Below are 16,010 nucleotides of genomic sequence, written 5' to 3'. Positions count from 1 at the left end.
TCTCTGACTATGAAATACACGTGCTCTTGTTCCAAGACTGACAATAAACACTGCCCCTATTATCTGTTATATGAGTATTCTTACTTTTGAGAACACTTTTAGCTTTTTTCTCTTCTTTCATTGCAACTTAAGATTTTACATCATTTCCTAACACCTACAATTTTTCTTTTGGCCCACACATATTTAATTTCTGAACAAGTCAAAAGGACATGTAGCAGACAACATAAGCATTAAAATAAATAATTTATGTTACAAAGGAGTTAGGTTAACGTCTTATCTAACCATGTACTTGTTTATACTCACAGTAAATCAGTCAGTATAAAAGTCACACAGCTCATAATCAATATTTAACCAATTAATTGAAATACAGCTGAATTAAAGATATCACATACAAATGATACAGAAATGGTCTATTTTAAAATTAAATAAAATGGCAACCCACTCCAGTGTTCTTGCCTGGAGAATCCCAGGGATGGTGGAGCCTGACGGGCTACTGTCTATGGGGTCTCACAGAGGCAGACACGACTGAAGTTGCTATTAGTCACAATATGAAATACTGTGAAATATTAGTCACAATATGACTTAGCAGCAGTGACACTTGAGAAAGGATGATCAATCAAAACTAGTGAGTCATTTTCAAATCTCCCACTTATATTTTACTTTTTTATTTTTCACTCTTTTACAGTCAGAGCTTTTCTTTCTTAACTCATTTTGGTGGGTGATCAGAGGGACGTTTTTAAAAACGGACATGTAGCTGACTTACAACGTTGTACTCAGCTCTGCTGTGCAGTAAAGTGTGGAAGCAAAGACCTAAGTACTTTAGCAAGGCAACAGAGAGGAGTGGTTATGCGACAGTCAGTCAGATACATGCTCTGGCCCCAGCTCTGCGGTCTCTATCTTTCTGGTTCCAGTAAAGCAACTTATGGCCTCACCTATAAAATGAAAAGCTCCGAAGAACTGATGCTTTTGAAGAGTGGTGTTGGAGAAGACTCTTGAGAGTCCCTTGGACTGCAAGGAGATCCAACCAGTCCATCCTAAAGGCAATCAGTCCTGAGGGTTCACTGGAAGGACTGATGTTGAAGCTGAAACTCCAATATTTTGGCTACCTGATGTGAAGAACTGACTCATCTGAAAAGACCCCGATGCAGGAAAGATTGAGGGCAGGACGAGAAAGGGACGACAGAGGATGAGATGGTTGGATGGCATCACCAACTCGATGTACATGAGTTTGGGTAAACTCTGGGAGTTGGTGCGGAGAAGGCAATGGCACCCCACTCCAGTACTCTTGCCTGGAAAACCCCATGGATGGAGGAGCCTGGTGGGCTGCAGTCCATGGGGTCGCTACGAGTCGGACACGATTGAGCAACTTCCCTTTCACTTTTCACTTTCATGCACTGGAGAAGGAAATGGCACCCCACTCCAGTGTTCTTGCCTGGAGAATCCCAGGGACGGGGGAGCTGGTGGGCTGCCGTCTATGGGGTCGCACAGAGTCGGACACGACTGAAGCGACTTAGCAGCAGCAGCAGCAGCAGCCAGGAGTTTTTTGATGGACAGGGAGGCCTGGGGTGCTGCAGTCCATGGGGTCGCAAACAGTCGGACAAGACTGAGCAACTGAACTGATAAGATGAAAAATAAACCTATCTGTCACACTTCTGGGCAGGATTACATGAGGGTCTGATCACACTGTAGGTGTTTCACAAAGCTTTCAGATTATGGATCACTGTTTTCTTACTTAATCCTAGAAAAATCTTGTGGTCCTTTACATTTTGTAAGTTATTAAAGAGCAGCCTTGTGAACAGGGTGTTTCACTTTTTTCAATGAGCTGCTTTTATCAACAGAATCTCTTATTTTCTTTACTTACTATGACCTCTCTCATTTCTCTTGAAATTTCTTTCTGTCATACGGAAGAAGGGCTTTGAAGGTAGTGACGGCTTTCTAAAAGTGAAAATCAGTCAGTCGTGTCCAATTCTTTGCGACCCCATGGACTATACAGTCCGTGGGATTCTCCAGGCCAGAATACTGGAGTGGGTTGCCTTGCCCTTCTCCAGGGCATCTTCCCAACCCAGGAATCAAACCAGGTCTCCCGCACTGCATTCTTTTACCAACTGAACCACAAGGGAAGCTTAACGCCTTTCTAAAGTCGCTTAGTTATCACTAGCCTTGCATGCTTTTGCTTAGTATTTCCATTTCTTGAAATTTATTCTTATTTTATGTTACTTACATCAAGATCGAATATTCAGTTGCCTTAAATTTTTACCCCAGAGTGTAACTCCAGTTAGCCTATGGAAATGTATAACTCAGAACAGAACTTAAGAGTTGCAGTATCTGATAGCCCAGATTATCCCAAGAATACTATTGGATATAAAAACAATAAAACAAAATAATTTGACTTGGGAAGAGATAATTTAGTTTTCTCAGAGAGAACTCATTTATAAAAAATACTGGAACTTCTTTGGTGGTCCAGTGGCTAAAACCCCTTGCTCCCAATGCAGGGAGCTTAAGTTCGATCCCTGGTCAGGGAACTAGATCCCACATGCTCCAACTATAGCTCCCATGTGCCAAAACTAAGGTCTGACGCAGCCACAAATAGAAACATTTTCAAAATACTTAGCTGCTTTTACACTGTAATTAACTAGTTTACCAACTACATTAGCAAGGCTCTGCTCAAACTTTAAGGTCAATTGAAGAGGGTAGTACTACTGATAGACCTAAAATCATTCTGAAATGAATTAGAAAAGAAGCTAGCATCTGCTAACACCTAAATTAAAATACTGGTACCTCGCAACAAAAATGTACGGTATAGCATTTTCCAGTTTAAAGTAACTCATTGATAGTTTCAGCACTGAACTCTTCTTTGACAATGTTTTTGCGTTACCTGTTTTCACAGAAATCCTGCTCAGTCACAGCTGCTTTGCTTAGTCCTCGTTTTGAAAAGCTGAAAGGAGCAAAACAAGGAAACTATGCACTTCTATTTGAAAACAAAACAACTGCACTACCAGTCTTCCCTGAGCTTCACTACATTTTCCATGCTTTATTTTTCACCTTTTGGCTGCACCCCATGGCATGAAGAATCTTAGTTCCCTGACCAGGGACTGAACCCATACACCCTGCAGTCGATGAGTGGAGTCTTAAGCACTGGACCACCAGCGAAGTCCCTCCATCTTTTAAAAAGGACAAAAACCTCTAAGCAATGATTAGCATTTTGGTACCTGAATTAAAATCAGATAATTGTCTTTGGATTTTTCACTTTTGCAATTTGAAAATAAGCTTATCTTAGTTCTCTGAAATATTATTGATCTGAAGTTCTTATCATGATTATAAAGATTCCAAGAGAACAAGGCTCAAGATTCTTTTTCCATATAATAATCAAGGAATTCATGTAATTGTCTTTTTTAGATATGAATTTAAATGGCCCTCATCCACCTCTTTTCCAACCAAAATGATTCTCTAATGAAAATCTATTTCAAAAACTACCTATTTAAAAAGCTTTTCAAAAAGCTTTCAACATCAAAATAGTCAAGTACTCTTGGAAAACCTTTCTAAAATATTTTTTTGACTATTGTCAATCTCCCACAAATTATTTTCCTTAAAGATCTATGGTTAGTAATTACTTTTTACACCAACTGTGATACAATATAGTCTGGAACAGTATAATTTTAATGGCAAAACTGTAGGCAAATTTAAGAGTACATATTCCATTGCTTTTCATATATAATTATGGCATTTTTATACAGATTTTCAGGGCATGTTTCTTAGAATGCCTACACAGGTGATATATTTTATTACCTTTGAACACTGATCTGCTCAACTTAAAAATATGTAATCACTATGCTCACAAAATGTTCTTATCTGTGAAGACTTTATAGCTTAAAAGGTATTAACTAGTGTGGAATCATTTATCTAGCAGCTTTACCAAACTTTCATTAGCCTAGAAATCATTTTATTGACTGCTATTCATTAGTTACATTTTTTTCTTCCAGTTTTATTGCGAGATAATTGTCAAAAAAACACTGTATAAATTTAAGGTAGACAGACAATGATTTACCTACATATGCCTTTGACTGTGTGGATCACAATAAACTGTGGAAAATTCTGAAAGAGATGGGAATACCAGACAACATGACCTGCCTCTTGAGAAACCTGTATGCAGGTCAGGAAGCAACAGTTAGAACTGGACATGGAACAACAGACTGGTTCCAGATAGGAAAAGGAGTACGTCAAGGCTGTATATTGTCTTCCTGCTTATTTAACTTCTATGCAGAGTACATCATGAGAAACACTGGGCTGGAGGAAGCACAGGCTAGAATCAAGACTGTCGGGAGAAATATAACCTCAGATATGCAGATGACATCACCCTTATGGCAGAAAGTGAAGAGGAGCTAACGAGCCTCTTGATAAAAGTGAAAGAGGAGAGTGAAAAAGTTGGCTTAAAGCTCAACATTCAGAAAATGAAGATCATGGCATCCAGTCCCATCACTTCATGGCAAATAGATGGGGAAACTGGAAACAGTGAGAGACTTTATTTTTCTGGGCTCCAAAATCGCTGCAGGTGGTGACTGCAGCCATGAAATTAAAAGACGCTTACACAGATATTGAAAATTAGAGACATTACTTTGTCAACAAAGGTCAGTTTAGTCAAGGCTATGGTTTTTCCAGTGGTTATGGATGTGAGAGTTGGACTGTAAAGAAAGCTGAGTGCAAAAGAACTGATGCTTTTGAACTGTGGTGTTGAAAGACTCTTGAGAGTCCCTTGGACTGCAAGGAGATCCAACCAGTCCATCCTAAAGGAGATCAGTCCTGAGGGTTCACTGGAAGGACTGATATTGAAGCTAAAACTCCAAGACTTTGGCCACCTGATGCAAAGAGCTGATTCGTTTGAAAAGACCCTGATGCTGGGAAAGATTGAGGCAGGAGGAGAAGGGGACGACAGAGGATGAGATGATTGGATGGCATCTCAGACTCAATGGACATGGGTTTCGGTGGACTCCAAGAGTTGGTGACAGACAGGGAGGCCTGGCGTGCTGTGGTTCATGGAGTCGCAAAGAGTCTGACATGACTGAGCAACTGAATTGAACTGAACATACATTATGAAAACACCAAGTGAATATCCATCATCTCATATAGACAGAAAATTAAAGAAACAGAAAAAAAATTTTGTGATGAGAGCTCTCAGGATTTACTCACTTCACAACTTTCATAAGTAACATATGATGTGTATGTGTGTGTGTGTGTGTGTGCTCAGTCGTGTCTGATTTCTTTGCCCACCAGGCTCCTCTGCCCATGGGGATTCTCCAGGCAAGAATACTGGAGTGGGTTGCCATGCCTTCCTTCAGGCAATCTTCCCAACTCAGGGATCCAACCCGCGTCTCCTGCACTGCAGGCAGATTCTGTACCACTGAGCCACCTGGGAAGCCCCATAGCATACACCAGAGTTAGTCGCATTTATCATGTTGTATATTACATCCCTTGTTCCTTTTTAAGTCTTTCCGGGGGATCTGCACTGTGCTGAATGTGGGATCCTAGTTTTTTAAAACTTTTTGGTGTACCTCCAAGCATGTGGGATCTTAGATCCCTGGACGGAATAGAACCTGGGCCCCCTGCAGTGGAAGGGCGGGCAGTCTGAACTGCTGGCCAGCCAGGGAAGTCCACATCCCTGGTTCTAATAGCAACCATCCTCCCCTTGCCTCCGTTTGCCTTTCCATCTCTCCCATCCCTGCCCCTTGACACCATGTCATAATCGTTCTCTTTTATAGGCAGTTTTATATCACCACTACAATTTCAAGAATGCTGTGAAGAAAAACTTCGTAGGTTGATTTTTTAAATTGTTCCCTCTCGAGTGATCTGCAAAAGAGAAGTAAATGCTACCAGTTTTGATTAAGTATTTTATTTAGGCAGTTTTGAAATATATACTGTTCTTCCACATTTATAGATTGGTGATTTTATAATTTATTTCACTTAAATAGAACTGAATTGGTCACTTCAACATGATCATTTTCGGCTTTTCTTGGCCACGCTGGATGCAGGACACACGATCTTAGTTCCTAACAAGGTCATTCTTCAATAACAACATAGTAATACTTGACTCTTTTCAAAGTAAAATGGAATCTGTTACATAAATTTATTATGCTTTTGAGTATTAAAAAAGGATTTATTCAAATACTTTCTTCTATCTTTCCCTGCACTTAGAATTCTTCAACGACTGTGGCTATGTCATGCTCCTTTGTCAATTCAGAGCCTCATACAGTGCCTGTAACTTAAGCGCTTCTGTAGCTGTCAGCTGAGTCACTGACACAACGACCAGGTGGTGGGGAACCACCATGTCTCCATCATCTCTAAGAATAAGAAAGGTTTGTTTTTTGTTCTTTTTTTTTTTTAAAAAAAGGTGAGTGACTTAAATTTAAAAGGATAATAAACAGAAAACAGAATAAAGGAGCTGCAAAATATTCAATAATAAAAATCTAATTAGATCAGTATAAATTTTTCCAGTGGGGAAGAAAAGACTGAAAAAAAGATGGATTGGTGGGGAGGGATAAATGAGTTTGGGATTAACAGATTCATGCTACTATACATAACATAAACAACAAGGACCTACTACATATCACAGGGAACTATACTCAATATCTTGTAAAACCTATAAAGGAAAACATCTGAAAAAGAAAAAAATACATGCACACACACACACAGATACAATTAAATCAGCTTGCTCTACACTCGACACGAAACACTAAATCAACTATACCTCAATTAAAAAAAACACACACATTTTTTTAAAAAAAGCAAAGTGGACTCTGGCTGCAATGCTTATAGAGTCAGGAAAAGATAGGAAGGTCAAAAGGAAGCTACTATTGTAGAGAAAAGAAGGATTGGGAGCCAGAGCATAGTAACAACAGCGATAAAGGAAAGAAACGAATATGGATTACCTTTGTGCTCTAGGTACCTCTATCAAGAAAAATTCTTGGACTCCCTTGGTGGCCCAGTGGATAAGAATCTGCCTGCCAATACAGCAGCGATAGTTTAATCCCTGGCCCAGGAAGATTCCACAAGCTGAGGAGCAACTAAGTCCAGGAACCACAACTACTGAGCCTGCGTGCTGCAACTACCGACGCCTGTACACCCCAGAGCCTGTGCTCCACAAGAGAAGCCACCCAAGGAGAAGCCCAAGCACTGCACTTAGAAAAAGCCTGTGTGCAGCACCCAACACAGCCAAGAGTCAGTTAATTAAAAAGAAAATCCCCTTCAGGTTGGATGGGTTTAAACAAGCATTGGCATCTTGCACCAAATGGGCATTTAATAAATTTAACCAATGAATCAATGGAAACCAAAGCTTAGTATGGGTAATATTAAAGAAAGTTGGGCTTCCCTGGCAGCTCAGCTGGTAAAGAACCCACCTGCAATGCAGGAGACCCCGGTTCGATTCCCAGATCAAGAAGATCCCCTGGAGAAAGGACAGGCTACCCACTCCAGCATTCATGGGCTTTCCTAGTGGCTCAGATGGTAAACATCCATCTGCAATGCGGGAGACCTGGTTCGATCCCTGGGTTGGGAAGATCCCCTGGAGGAGGGCAAGGCAACCCATTCCAGTATCCTTACCTGGAGAATCCCATGGACAGAGGAGCCTGGTGGGCTACAGTCCATGGGGTCACAGAGAGTTGGACACAACTGAGCAACTAAGCACAGCACAGCTGCTCTAAGTAAACCATTGACAAGGTACAACATATCACTCTAGTTACAAAGTCCATCCAGCTGCAAGGGAAAGGGGATCCTGTCTACTTCTGATCACTGAGTGAGTGGGTGAGAGAAGTCGCTCAGTCGTGTCCGACTCTTTGCGACCCCATGAACTGTAGCCCACCAGGCTCCTCCCCCATGGGATTCTCCAAGTAAGAGTACTGGAGTGGGCTGCCATGTCCTTCTCCAGGGGATCTTCCTGACTCAGGGATCGAACTCGGGTCTCCTGCATTCCAGGCAGACACTTTAACCTCTGAGCCACCAGGGAAGCTCTGATCACTGAAGTTAAATGTACCTCTAGACAAGATTATCACTGAGATTAAATGTAACTACAATAAACTGAAAGATTCTGAGGGAGATGGGAATACCAGACCACCTGACCTGCCTCTTGAGAAATCTGTATGCAGGTCAGGAAGCCACAGTTAGAACTGGAGATCCAACCAGTCCATTCTGAAGGAGATCAGCCCTGGGATTTCTTTGGAAGGAATGATGCTAAAGCTGAAACTCCAGTACTTTGGCCACCTCATGGGAAGAGTTGACTCATTGGAAAAGACTCTGATGCTGGAACAACAGACTGGTTCCAAATAGGAAAAGGAGTACGTCAAGGCTGTATATTGTCACCCTGCTTATTTAACTTCTATGCAGAGTACATCATGAGAAATGCTGGACTGGAAGAAACACAAGCTGGAATCAAGATTGCCGGGAGAAATATCAATAACCTCAGATGTGCAGATGACACCACTCTTATGGCAGAAAGCAAAGAGGAACTAAAAAGCCTCTTGATGAAAGTGAAAGAGGAGAGTGAAAAAGTTGGCTTAAAGCTCAACATTCAGAAAATGAAGATCATGGCATCCGGTCCCATCACTTCATGGCAAATAGATGGGGAAACAGTGGAAACAGTGTCAGACTATTTTTGGGGGCTCCAAAATCACTGCAGAATGTGACTGCAGCCGTGAAATTAAAAGACACTTACTCTCTGGAAGAAAAGTTATGAGCAACCTAGATAGCATATTCAAAAGCAAAGATACTGCTTTGCCGACTAAGGTCTGTCTAGTCAAGGCTATGGTTTTTCCTGTGGTCATCTATGGATGTGAGAGTCGGACTGTGAAGAAGGCTGAGTGCCAAAGAATTGATGCTTTTGAACTGTGGTGTTGGAGAAGACTCTTGAGAGTCCCTTGGACTGCAAGGAGATCCAACCAGTCCATTCTGAAGGAGATCAGCCCTGGGATTTCTTTGGAAGGAATGATGCTAAAGCTGAAACTCCAGTACTTTGGCCACCTCATGGGAAGAGTTGACTCATTGGAAAAGACTCTGATGCTGGGAGGGATTGGGGGCAGGAGGAGAAGGGGATGACAGAGGATGAGATGGCTGGATGGTATCACGGACTCGATGGACATGACTCTGAGCGAACTCCGGGAGTTGGTGATGGACAGGGAGGCCTGGTGTGCTGCGATTCATGGGGTCACAAAGAGTCGGACACAACTGAGCGACTGAACTGAACTAGACAAGATTTTAGAGTCATGTCTGAGAGAAGTCTGTGAACGTAGAAAAAGCAGCAACTGACCTAGGTGACTGGAAACCATTATAGTTTCACTAAGAACAAGCAATGTCAGATTAATACTCTTTTTTTTTTCTAACATTTATTGAACAGATAGGATTTTTAAAGATGAAGGATATGAAATTATTTGGGTTTTAGGAAGGCAAGTGTTAAAGTCCCTTATAAATTCCTTGTGAAAACCTGGAAATATCTGAGATAGATAATGATAGATTAGTTTCATTTCTAATTGGCTGAACATCTTAAACCAAAGAATTAATTTTTTTCAAATCAACCCTCGGGTCTCTAGCAGGACAAGAATGTTCTTAGACCCACCTCGTCAACACTTTAATAAAATGCATACTTATCAAAATTATAGTTTATCAAATGTATGGAAAAACAATAAGCTTTTTTACTGAATGAGAAAATTAAGACTTTTTTTTTAAGAGTAAACATACTGGAACCAATCTGACAAGATAAAATTTAACTGGGATAGGTATGAAGTCCTACCAAAACATTCTATTAAAGAACTTGGAGAGCATGGACAAAACTCAAATTTCAGCTGATGACAAAATCAACAATGGATAACGCACACAGCACTTAAATGGCAGGGACCATTCTAAATGCTTAACACATATGTACTAATGTATTCTTTAAAACAACCCTATCATAAACTCCATTTTACAGATGAGAAAACTGAGGCCCTGGGTGTTTATATAATTTACCCAGCTGATATAGAGCCAGGATTTAAATCCAGGCAGGCTAGCTCCAGAATTCATTTCCTTAGACAGGACATTATCATAAATTAACAGTGCAATGTGGCTGCCAAAGAAGCAGGACTACTCTTAAAGTATGTGCTTTAAAATCATAGTGATGACTTCTGGTTCTCTCCACAGGTTAATATCTAATTAAAGGTATTACACTGCTAAGAAGGGTATGGACCAACTGACACAAACCCACAAATAAGCCATCAGTATTGCAAAGAGGTGCAAATCAAAACAAGAAATTCACTAGAGGAAGTTAAAGACTGAGAATATTTTGTCCAGAGAAGAAAAGAATCAGGAAAACATAGGAAGTGTCTTTGAATATTTGAAAACTCACAGAAGAGACAGAACTAGAACCAGTGAAGAGAGAACTTTAAGTTCAATAAAAGAAATCATTTCTTAGAAGTTAAAGTTGTCCAAATATCTTTACCTCAGAACCTATGAACCTTCTCTCCAGAAAATATCCAAATACATATAATTTTGTATAAAGTTTTCAAGGGCTTACAAATCTACTTTTAAATCTATTTATGTCCTATCCCTAGAATCATATACCCCAGATTAAAATGGAAAGAATTCAAGTATAAGAGGTAAATATATTTAATCTAGAAAATTCATCACAACTTCAAATTCTATGATTCAAAACTCTGAACTCTATGCTTTCTAGTTTCTTCTAAGATACATTGCAATAAGAGCTTAAAATATGGTGCTGAGTTCAGAAAAAAAGTGAAATCGTTTGCCAAGAGACAATGTAAACTGACTATAAGATCTATCAGTAATAATGGCTTATTACTTAATCTTTAAAAGAAACATACCTAAGTTTAAAGATAAAAAAATAAGATACTAAGGTACTACTCATATCTAATATTTAATGCCCAAATTAGAAAGTGCCTCCTTCTACTTTCAAGCCTTAATCTTTTCATCTTTCAGTGCCAGTTAACTGTTAAGGTTGACAAACTAAGAAAACAATGGACTAGAAGTTAGAATACCGGGTTCTAACCTATGCCATGAACTTAATTTGGGCTTAATCTGTTTTTTACCATACTCTACTCTTTGAATCCTTCAGGTTGTGTTTCAGTGAATAATTTTCATCCACAAACACTTTCCACATTAAGGATAAATCGATCTGTACATCCAATTTCAAGCTGCATTGAGAGGACATAGCTCAGACAGTTAAGAATTTTGGCTGCAAGGAAAAAAACTTGAAAGTGCCAGTTGGCCGTCACCATTGCCAAGAGTTGGTGGGAAAGGTACATGATCACAAAATGGTAACATTAAGTATGACACACTTGAAAATTCTGTTTTCTCTCCTAATTAACCAACCACACATAATGAGAACTCAAAAACAAGAGTTTAGTAAGTCTTGGGCCTTTATTAAATATAAGCACCATACTGCTAAAACTGCAACTGTACTGCCAGGACAGGGCTACAGACACCATGTCTGCCATGAGACTAGGCTCTAGTTCCAGGCACAAGATGTTCTAATAAATAACAAATGCAGCAAGCGCCAGCGCACAAGTGTGATAGAATCTGGGGTCTAGACATTTGATTTTTCTCCCAGTGCTACTTGAGAATGGCCGCGGCCATTAAAGATTTATTACAGTAACAGGATAGCGATAAAACTTTAGCTAAATGGCAGGCCAACCAATGAAATGGAAAAGCAACATGCAATAACAGATCAACTAAATTAGTTTCTATTTAATTTTGTACAGTAGGCTCATGATTACACTGCATAAAGAACAGATGAATAACCTAAACTGTATCTATTAGGTAAAGATGATTTCAAGCCATTATGAGAAAAGTGGCCCAGAAAAAAAAATCAGGCTATAGAACTCAAGTGGAAAAAACACACAAAGATTTGGGAGAGAAAGGGGAAGGAAGGGAAAGAGCTACTGACTTACTAAAAAGAGAGCAAAGAAGTGGGACAGGGAGTCTGAGCCCTCTGAGACAAAATGAGGAAGAAAACGAATTCAAAGGCTCAAAGGGAGCTTTAGCAGTGAATACGGAAAGGGATGAAACTGTCTCAACAGGAAAAAACAAAAACAATAGGGGGAACTTTTCTAATCCATCATTCAGGGTGGTCAATTCAATGCCTAACTCATGCAGGGCAGGGCACTTCGTAGGACGCGAACTTCGTTCCAAATAGTTCCACCAATTAGTCCATTTCCTCCTGGCACCACCCCCAATAGAGGGTTACTATTACAGATGAAGAAACTGAACCACACAACGCCCGGGAACACAAGCTGGTACGAGAGACTGGGAGTTCATCTTAGCTGCACTTCTCCCTGAGAGATCCTACAAAAATCTTACACTTTTCTATGGAAAGGAACCTTAAATCTATGGAATTTCTCAGAGTCTGGGCCCAAAAGTGATCCCCTACTTTAGAGGAAAGTTCCCCTGTGGAGGTTGCAAGGCTCTTCCAAGCGCACGAGGCTTTGGAACTCTGAAATACACCTGGTAGAGACAGATGGAGGCATGTGGGTCATGAAAGGAGAAGTCGGAAAAGTCAGACTTAGAAGCCATTCTTCTGCCCTAAAGATACCGAAAAAGTAGAAAGCAGCCCTTCCTCTCTTCCAGCAGGCGTGACTCAAGGACAGTGCCTCCCCGCAATTTGCTGTGTGTTGGGGGTGGGGGGTAGTCTCGGGTTTCCCACTCCCTTCCCCAGGCACTCAAGGGTTACTCGGCCGGGCCTGGAAGATTGCGTGGGAATAAACAGATGGGACCCAGAGTGACCAGGGGGCCCGGAGGGGCAGGGAGGGAAACCTGCCCAAGAACACGCCGGGCCGGGTCCAGAGGCCCGCCGCACGGAGCCCGCGCCCGCGCCCTGGACCTTACCACCGCTTGGCTGCAGGGGACAAGGCGGCCGCGCAGGACTGTTCTTCGAGCTTGGAGCGCGTCTTCAGGCCCCTCTGCTACAGTGGCGCCCGCGCTTGGCGGCGCCCGGGTCCCAGGCGGACTCACACTCGGGGAAGGGTGGGCGATCCGCGGCCTGCCTAGTAGAGGCCCTGGAGTTCTAAGCCCCGGGACGCCGACCGCGCGCGCGCGCGCGCCTTCGAGCCTGCCCAAGGAGGAAGGGTTAGGGCGCGCCTCGAGAACCGAGCAGCGGCAGCGGCTGCAGCTGAAATCTTCGGCGGCTCCGTCCGCCCTCGCCCGGCCTAGCCGCTGCCCCGCTTCCCCCGCGCAAGCTTTGGCGGCGGAGCAGCACGGTGAGCGCCGATTGGCCCTCTGGGTGAATGACGTACGGCGCCTCTCCTCACGGATTGGCCAGGCTGGCGGTGCGTGCACGGAGTAAACAAACCCCGCCTCCAGGCTTCCCAAAGAGAGGAGGGGGCCCCCGAGGTGGAGGAGCGGGGTCTCAAGCACTCTGCGGGGTACCCGGATAATCCACTGGAGGTTCTCAGTGGATCGCCTACAACGGTCCTGCCGCGTGCTTCCCAGCCGCCTCCGGAGCAGGCTACAGGCCTGAGGCCTAAAATTATAGCCACACCCTCTCCCCCTTCCCCCGGCCTGGGTGGGAATCTTGACTTTTCCATCCGCCCCCATCCCCCCGGCCCCTTGCAAGAAAACCCCGATCTTTCTTAGAAAAAGGAAAACGGGCGTCCCTAGTTCCCAGGCACATCTCGGTTCCCAGTCATTTGATCAGTCACCTCTGGGGGAGCAGCCTAGAGGGGCAAGGGGACGAGTGATGAGGCCACGTGTGGGGCCAAGTTTGCAGTACCCTGTAAATTATTCTGACAGTGGGTTAAAGACTGCTAGGGTGTGAGATTTTCAACAACCCGGCAAGTAAGATCCAAACCTGACCAGGTCATCATGTCACATGGACGCTGAAAAGAAAATTGCAGCTCCCACCCTCAAATACCTGTCTATTTAGTTCAATGTTAATAATACATTCTGTGCCTATCTGAAAAATCATGTGTGAGTTTACATTTTAGTGGGCTTCCCCTGTGGCTCGGTTAGTAAAGAATCCGCCTCCACCGCGGGAGACCTGGGTTCGATCCCTGGGTTGGGAAGATCCTCTGGCGAAGGGAAAGGCTACCCACTCCAGTATTCTAGCCTGGAGAACTCCACGGACTGTGTAACCGATGGGGTGGCAAAGAGGCAGACGAGACTGAGCGACTTTCATTTCACTTCACTTACATTTTAGTGGGGTGGTAAAGATAATAGGCAAAAGAAATAAGCAAAATATAAGCTATGTTACATGTTGCGACACGCTGTGGAGAACAAATCTAGTAGACCAGGAATGGCTTTAAGGGATGGCCTGTCTTAGAGTGCTCAGTCAAGGTAGCAGGAAAGTGCCATTTAAATAAATACCTAAAGGAAGTGGGGGAGGTGAGAATGCACCTTTGGACCTTTCTCTGGGGTGGAGCGGTGGTGAGATAATTTCTGCATAATTGTACATAGATAAAGTCCTAGGCGGTCAAGAAAGCCCAATGAAGTCTCCTTGAACTGATTCTAAAATGCAAAAGCCCCAAAGGAGTCATTACCTTGCATTTTTCAGTAATGGATCAATAGATGTAGTTTCCACAGAAATTTTGTTGAGATTTCAACTTAAATACTTTTCAAACACTCTAGGGACAAAGATACAAAAATAAGCAAAACAGATGAAACCTCCATCCTCAAAGAGCTCAGTCTAGCAGGAGAGCTGGATTGTAAACCACCTCAGTATAATGTATAAATAATCCAAAAAGTATTAATAGATGCATGGCTGTGCTTGGGCTAATGGGGGAGGGGGGAGTGGTGGATGTTAATTTAGGAAGAGTACCTTGGAATCTTTTTTTAATTGAATAAAATTGCTTTAATACATAATGAAGTAAGTATAATATACTAAACATTATGTTTGGAATCTTTTTATCTAAGAAGACAACTCTCTAAATATTGGAGTAAGGCTATGGATTCAGTGATTCTCTAACTTCTGTAAATTTTTAAGGTAAGAGTCTGAAGATGATATTAAGTTAAACCATATGAAATTGTTAATATTTGGCAATTTTTATGTTTCCTGTAGAGTTAATATGAGGGTTTTGCTATGTAATACATATAGTAAGTGTTCAATAAATAATGATTATTATGATCATTTGATAATAGTGCTTTTGGAAAAAAAACGCTTTAAAAGTCAGTGTTTCATAACAGCTTCCGATACCATGAGGTAAAGTGGGCATGCAGGTTTCAAATTTTCCATATACTGGTTTGATCTAGCTGTGAATTTCCATGACCTAATCAGGGTATGCTCTAAAAGACACTAAATGCTAGTTTCACAGCAGGCCAAGAAATTCAGAATAAGGAACAGCTTGATTTTGAAGCCAAAAACTGAAAATTCTCCAGAACAGAATAAATTGTCAAGTTGCTTCAGGGAGGAAAATTCATGTAAATCAATTTTTCATTCCCACTCACAGCTTCAGTTTAGCAATTTGCACAACAGTCAGCTTTCTCTCTTCCTTCTCATTTCCCCACTAAAAGATCTGATTTCCTTTGAAAAGGAAAATAAAGCATCCACTATCTCCAAGGAAGGAGAGTAGATGTTTGAAACATCACAGAACACTTATTGATTCCGCAAACACTTACTAAGCACTTATTATACAACAACAGTGCAAGGTACTAGAAATACACACATAAATGTCCAAAGAACTTCCTTTGTTCATAGGTGTTCCTTGTGTGTAGAATAATCCCCCAGTTCACCCACACCTCATCTACACATGCTTTCTCATCTGAGCTGAAACAACACTCTAGAAAAGCTTCCTCTGACTCCAGCTCTTTGCCCATAAAATTGTCTAACATTTATGAAACTTGCAATTACTCATTTAGTACCTGTGTCCTGTATCATTTAGTACCAGGGAAGCCCTTGTTAGACTGCAAGTTCCTTGCAATTTGGAGCTCTGTCATCCTATTCACTGGGCTTCTCTGGTGACTCAGTGGTAAAGAATCTGCCTGCAATGCAGGAAATGCAGGTTCTATCCCTGAGTCAGTAAGATCCCCCGGAGAAAGGAATATCAACC

The 16,010-nt window shown here is 42.0% G+C and overlaps 1 protein-coding gene across 10 annotated transcripts in view; it reads right to left on the bottom strand.

The window, feature by feature from the left end:
* Positions 1-14,588, bottom strand: part of TFDP2 (transcription factor Dp-2) — a 207,625-nt gene extending 193,037 nt beyond the window's left edge. For 2 of the 10 annotated variants that reach the window (XM_069563788.1, XM_069563812.1), the window contains exons 1-2: positions 12,856-13,255; positions 2,876-2,935 (exon numbers count right to left, since the gene is read on the bottom strand). The gene's annotated coding sequence lies outside the window, so the exon portion shown is untranslated. Of the gene's footprint in view, positions 1-2,875; positions 2,936-12,855; positions 13,256-14,504 lie in introns of those variants that run through there. The other 8 variants (XM_069563781.1, XM_069563795.1, XM_069563787.1 and 5 more) reach the window with 5 other exon arrangements.
* Positions 14,589-16,010: the final 1,422 nt, after the last annotated feature.

This window comes from Ovis canadensis, chromosome 1 (genome assembly GCF_042477335.2).
Source record: "Ovis canadensis isolate MfBH-ARS-UI-01 breed Bighorn chromosome 1, ARS-UI_OviCan_v2, whole genome shotgun sequence".
NCBI classification, from domain to species: domain Eukaryota; kingdom Metazoa; phylum Chordata; class Mammalia; order Artiodactyla; family Bovidae; genus Ovis; species Ovis canadensis.
The sequence above is the reverse complement of the archived record's forward strand: the minus strand, read 5'-3'. Positions and strand labels throughout refer to the sequence as shown.